This window comes from Cucurbita moschata, unplaced genomic scaffold (assembly GCF_002738365.1).
Source record: "Cucurbita moschata cultivar Rifu unplaced genomic scaffold, Cmos_1.0 Cmo_Scf00042, whole genome shotgun sequence".
Classification (NCBI taxonomy): Eukaryota; Viridiplantae; Streptophyta; class Magnoliopsida; order Cucurbitales; family Cucurbitaceae; genus Cucurbita; species Cucurbita moschata.
Genome location: NW_019268558.1, coordinates 1,234,765 through 1,241,701, shown reverse-complemented (window position 1 = coordinate 1,241,701; position 6,937 = coordinate 1,234,765). Strand labels below are relative to the sequence as shown.

Below are 6,937 nucleotides of genomic sequence, written 5' to 3'. Positions count from 1 at the left end.
AAAAAAAAAAAAAAAAAAAAAAAAAACACTTTCGTGCCTAAAATTAAAATAAATCAATAATAATACAACCGATTAGGGAAGTTGTGATTTAAAAGTATCGAGCCACAGTTTGGACGAGGCATTACGATCATGGTCAAAATTTTAGAGGTATATGGAGAGGGACTACGGTATGAGATATGAGATTGTCAAGATACCTTAAATTTAAGAAACCATGATTTAAGATGAACTTGGGTGGGGGATACACGAGGATTAAAGTGGGACATTGTCTCTAAATCAACTAGAAGTTTTGTGGTAACCCTCCTTAGGGTACATGAATGCACTCCGGAAGCTCAACATAAACAAATTGTAGTAGAAAATTATCGAACAATTTTTCCTAGCAATGTCAATCTGGTTAAAAGGTATTACCATAGTAAGGTATCAAGACCGTAATTTTAAATTAGATTTTTTTTATGTATCCCAAGTTTATGGCATTTGAGGATATCTATCATGCTCATGTAATACCAATTTTTAGAATTTTGCTAAGCCTCCTTCTTGGTAGTACGAGGTAGTTGAAAAAAAAAAAAAAGTTGTGGTGCCCTCCTAAGATTGTTATAGGACAATTGTTAAAAATAAAATTTTGGGGATGTATGGGCAAAGAGGTCAATTATTGAACCTTTACCAAAGTTTAGAGAATTTGACTGGGAGAACAATGTAGTGTGGGAAACTAGTAAAACTATAAATCAGTTGATGAAATCATCATGAAAAAAAAAAAAAAAAAAAACTAAATGAGGGTCTTGAGATTAAAATTGAGTAAGTTTGCCCACCTTAGTGTCCACATGAACATTGATGTCAATAAAGCGTCTGAGCTAGAGTTCTGTTGTTCGTGAAATTTATGAGAAGAATCAATATGAGCGATAAGGTTATTTATGAAATTTTGGTGATCATGAGAATATGATAATGGGCTAAACCAAGGGTGTGTGTAAAATGCCTAAAATACCCCTATAATTATGTACCATTGGCTTATGACCAAAGTGATCTCTCAATAGCATTCAAGTTGATGAGGAGTCTTATGTCATGGTATGAAAGGATTATACAAAGTTACAAGGCTATCGAAATATGCTGAGGAATTAAACGAAGATTTGGGGTGGTAAATGACCAAAATACCCTTATGAGAATTCTAAGATGTTTTTTTAAGACCTTGAAAGACTCAAAATACTATGAAAATTTATATGAGGCTCATACGATATTAACGATGAGTATGGAAGATCTTAAGGAGATTAGGACAACTATGGGATATGAATCAAGAGGAAAAGATACAAGAATAACAGGATTCTCCCCGACAATTGACAACAACCAATGTCATCAGGAAACAAATATAAGGATAGTAGTATTCTCACTGATATTCTAATGCGAAATCGAACATTAGTAAACTTATATATTATGGAATTGGAAATACAGCAAATATGAAAGACATGAGTTGTCATGCACTTCAAAATAAACAAGATGAGCAGATGAATGTTGGCGCTAATTAATATATTTCCTTTACTAAAGACTTTGCCATAAGATTATTGCAAGTTAGTTCTTTGAGGAGGATTAATACAATGGCTTTTGTCTAGCGATCTTCATCCTTAGTTTCTGAAACTCACGGTACGTTTCTTGCTAAGAACGTTGGTTAGAAGACAAGGATCACGTCTTATGGAGATACCTCCTTGCAACAAAGGTTTATGGGAGATTATTAAAAAAAAAAAAAAAAATTGGTGTCAATTTGGCTCGGAACAAAGTTGTGAGAACTTGATGAGATGTTGCCTTGTAAAACCCCTTAAAAATAGAAGTAAACTTATTTGTGCAACATTCTTTTATATCATTTGGAACATCTAGTTATAATGAAATTGTCATCTTCAAGGATGTAGAAGGATCTTGGAATGCGTACGATGTGCTGCTTACTTCACACCTCTCTTTATATAGCATATATAAAACTTTTCCACCATTTTCATGATTTTTATCCTTAACAACTAGATGGTTGTCAGGAATTTATGAAAGAATTTAGGAAGGATTTATGAGCGTAAAGAAGTGTTTATGATCCATACAAATGAGAGCGTACTTGTTAAGAATTTTTCCTTAGTGGTACTTCAGGACTTAACAAAGGACTCTTAGAATAAGACCTCGAGATTGTTCCAAGATTAAAAAACTTTCGAGGACGAAAGTTCTTTTTAGAAGTGGATAATGTGACGCCGCGTTAGGTTTAATATATATATATTAAAATAAAAATAACAAAATAAAGAAATGGTTTAATATATATATTAAAATATAAATAACAAAAAAAAAAATGACCACCTCTCCTCTAATCTCTCAGCAGCTCCCCTAAAATACCTCCCTCATCCAGTAAACAAAACGAAACTGAAAGAAAAATTTTCTGGAGGAAAAAAAAATGCATATACAATGGAGAGGTCGTTAGACAATAATGATGGAGACATGGTTAGACAATAATAGAGAGATCTAGGAGAAGGCATATAATGAGATAGTAGACAAATAAAGGAAGAGAGATGTCATTTGGAAAGGTTAGTAGTCAGATTTACCTTTTTCTGTTGTGCTCAGAATATTAGCTATTATTTAGATTTAAGTTAGAAATTTAGAAATTATCTGTTGCAATGATCTCAATTAGATCTGGTGCAATGATCTCAATTAGAAATTATCTATCCAGTCAGTTAAAATTTGTCAGAAAAAAAAGATAGATAAGAAAGAGAGGAAGATTAAGAAAGAGAGGAAGATAGGGAAGAGGAAGATTAGGGAAGATAGGGAAAAGGAAGATGGAGAAAACAATTTCAAATTAAAAAAAAAAACAAGATTTGGAAAACAGGATGAAAAGAGGAAAAAAAATGAAAGAAAGACCGAGAAAGAGAGGAAGATTAGGAAAACAAATAAAAAAAATAATACATGAAAAGAGAGGAAGATTAGATTTGGAAATAGTAAAGCAAAAACAAAACCTGGAATAAAATTAAACGGACAGAATTAAACTATTTAAAGAATTAAACAATTTAAATATGGGAGTAGATTAAATATGGGAGTAGAATTAAACTGCTTGGAAGAGGAAGAAACTGCCTAAAAGAATTATAGAATTAAACTCCGAGGAACAACTTGATTAAAAGAATTACATCTAAATTGCTTAAAATAATTAGACAGGGAAGTAGAATTGAACTCTTAAAACAATTAGAGTTAAAAGAAAAAAAAAACAAAAGAGAAGATTTTAGGAAAGAAAAGAAAATTAGAACCGTTTTAAAATGGAAAGTACTGTAAACCGAATTATGGCTTGTTTGTATGAGTATTTGAATATAACTGTATGAATTGTATGACATGAAATACGGTAAAATTGCATGAAACATAACCCCACTAGGAATATGTATGATATGTAACGAAATAAGAATGAGAATGACATGTAAGCATGAAAACGTGACACGGGGTTATGTTCATTAATGATAACTGTAGGACTAGTGGGACCTCATGCATATTGTGTGTTCATGCATTTGGGGGATACCCCTATCCCATCACGAGGGTACGGACACGTACATCCAATGGCAGGACAACGATCGTTATGCCTTGCATAGCACTGCCGTGACGGTTCTAGTTTTAACGGGTCCCGGTATAAGGGCTCCCAAAGCATGCCCACCGGCTAGGGATAGTGGCCCAGCAGTGTGCGAACTAGTTGGTGAGCCCATACTCGCACGTATGGACTGCGTGTAGAGTATATGGTACACGTCCACAATTACCTGTTAGGATTACACCGTAGGGAAAACGAAACGATACGAAAGATAGGTCCCATCATTTCATTGCATGTGATTGTTGCATAACCCCGATAGGGGGTCACTTACTGAGTATTCTAGAAATACTCAAGCCTCGTGCTACTTTACTTTTTCAGGTTAAGGCAAGGCACTCCTATACGGCTGACGATGGCATCGCAACTTGAGACCATGGCGCATGCATAGGATAGTGGTATTTATTTTCTTAGTCTTAGGCTAGAATAGGATGTTTTTTTAAATTAAGCTCTTATTCATTTTATTTAGTCTTTTGTTGTGTCGTTTTAAAGATGTTTTCGAAACACGTAAGTCCATGGCTGTGTTTTAAGATAAAGGTTATGTTTTATGGAATTTACATGAAGTCTTCTGTATTTAATGTTTATGGTACGTATACAGTAGCGACCTGAAATTAAGTAGAAAATTTTGGGTCGTTACATATTTTATGACCATTATTTACCTCTAAGGAGTGATAAGGGGGTGACAATAAGGATAAATAAATCAAAGTCATGAATCACCTGCTTGAATCCACTTGCTCCATCTCCATTTGTGTAGGCATACCCTTTAAAGCTTAAATTAGAAAAGGTTGTGTAGGCTCGAGAAGAATTTATGTTGTTATTAAAAACAAAGAGACTTTACTATTGAAATTAAATGTTTTGAGTTTTTTGAGTTTTAAAATTGTTGGATATACATGCACGTATATGATTTTACAAGTAGTCTGATTTTTTTTTTTTTTAAACGACCACCTACTAGTTGAGTAATCAATGTCTCTATACATTTTAAGAGTCGAGTTAGACAATTTTGATCCCGACGTTGTTTTAAAAATAAAATTAATTTCTTGTTAGTTGTTATTATGTGTATGTATGTTTAACTCAATTAGGATAGTGTCCTATTGAATATTTTTAATACTCAGCTCTTGATTTCTAGGTAAGAAAATGTCGTGGCATAATAGACGTATTTTATGTTACGAAACTTTGGTTTATTAGAATTAATGAGGTTATGAACTAAGGGTGCTTAAATTATGAAAGACTTAGTTTTATTTGGTTTGTTTTATATATTTTTAAAAGCACCTTTTTTCTATTTTAAAATTATAAAAGCCTTTATTTTAAGTAAGGATCATGATTGATATGCTTGTGGCAAGATAGATGATGGTTACAAACATGATCTTAAATATTTGTAGTGTCACCTTAATTTCCATAATAAATTTTAATCATTAAATGATATTAATTTCTCTTTCAATTAAACCCTTAACTTAAGCAATTCGTTTACTAAATTAAACCGCCAATTAGTTTATTTTTCTTCTAAATCATGTAGAAAAGAAATGGAAGCAACCCACTATTAATAGAATTAGAATGGTTGCATTTAATGTAATGACCAGATTTTTACTTATACTTATCTAGGGTGGATAGGTCTTCATAAAGTAATCATTTTGTGCGGAAATAAGCGTTTAAATTTTATCATAAAACATAAACTTCATCTTAAAACACCGATTTACGAAACATCTTTAAAATAACACAATGAAATACTAAATTAAAAGTACCCTATTCTAACGGTAGTCTAAAAAAAATAAGTACAACTACCCTATGCGTGTGTCATATTCTTGAATTGTGATGTCTTTGTCAGCCGTACATAAATGTTTTGCCTTTACTTAAAAAAAAAAAAGTAGCACATGGCTTTTGAATATTTTAAGAAATACTCAATAAGCGACTCCCTATCGCGGTTATATGCAAACATATACAATTTCATGAGTGGGACCTATCATAACCGTCTATTTTCCTATGGCAACTATCTTAAACGGACAATTTGGATGTGTACTTAATTTTCCTACGCACGGTCCACACATGCGAGTATGGACCCACAAGTCGGTTAGCGCACCTCCTAGGTCCCTTTCTAGTCGGACAAGCATTATTTGGTAGTTGTTGATGTTGGACACCCGTTGGGAATAACGACTGTCATGACAACATTATGATAAACATAATGATCGTTTTCCTGCCTCGTAGCGTACGCGTCCGTACTATCATGAAAGAGAAGAGGTATCCCCTGAAGCATGAACACACAATAATTCATGAGGTCCCAACATTTTTCTATTTTCATTATCATATAATACAACCTCACTAGCGTCTTCCTTCATATCATTATCATTTATTATATCTTCCATATGTGCGTCGTGGTTGTACTTTATGCTAATTCGTCGGTTTGCATGTCAATCATATCATATATCATTCATGTTGCACATAAACTATATCATAACTTATCATATCTTTGCACGTACCAATTCACGTCATGCACATATCATACCATATTGTATATCATAAAAGTCAGATAACATAACTGGAGCATATCTTCCACATATCATATCACAATATATCATATCATAAACATATCAATTTATCACATATAGCATAACATTCACGTAACAACTCATTTTATAACAATTTACATATACAAGTATAAGACACGTGCAAAGCCGTAGGGCACATGTCATCAATCAGCACACAATTATAAAAAGTTGAAACTAGAAGAAAAGAGTCCGAGCGTATCAGACACAAGCCAGCCAAAATGGTAACCTAGAGCCATCAGAAGATGTATTCTACTGACTTCAAACGTTTAAGTTGGATGATAAAATAAAGTGAGAGAACTCTCTTTTATCGTGGAGGCCAACTCCCACTTCTCAACTAAAGCTACGTGGGACAACTTTTTTTTTTTTTAAATTTTTGGGTTATTACATCATACACATCTAAAAGAACTTTCGTCTCAAAAGTATCTTAATCTTTGAATTACTTGTGGTATTTCTCCCTATCTCTTCCTTTTTCACATAATTTCTTATGTTTGATGGTTTTATAAATACCATTTTCTTAGTATAGAAGACCTTTACTTCACAGGTTAAAATTCTTATTGGTCTTTTCTCGTACCTTGGGTCATTGTCTATCTGTAAGGACTCGTAATCTACAGCGTGAATCAGGTCATCCAAATTAAGGACAAGACAAACAATCTCATGTTCCTTTCGTAAATATGAGGTAAGATGCTTACTTTTTGAATTGGCGGAGTACTCTAACTATTTATCTCTTCATAACATCATTAAATCTTACTAACCTTCATATATCATTCACCACATTTTTCTACTATGGTTGAGGCTTACAATTTCCTTAACTCCTTATCTTTAACATGAC

The 6,937-nt window shown here is 32.9% G+C and overlaps 1 protein-coding gene across 1 annotated transcript in view; it reads left to right on the top strand.

Moving 5' to 3' along the window:
* The window catches only part of LOC111433377, a 13,427-nt gene extending 9,485 nt beyond the window's left edge, over window positions 1-3,942 (top strand). Inside the window, exon 2 of the mRNA XM_023070419.1 lies at window positions 3,893-3,942. The gene's annotated coding sequence lies outside the window, so the exon portion shown is untranslated. The remainder of the gene's footprint in view (window positions 1-3,892) is intronic.
* The last annotated feature ends 2,995 nt before the right edge of the window (window positions 3,943-6,937 follow it).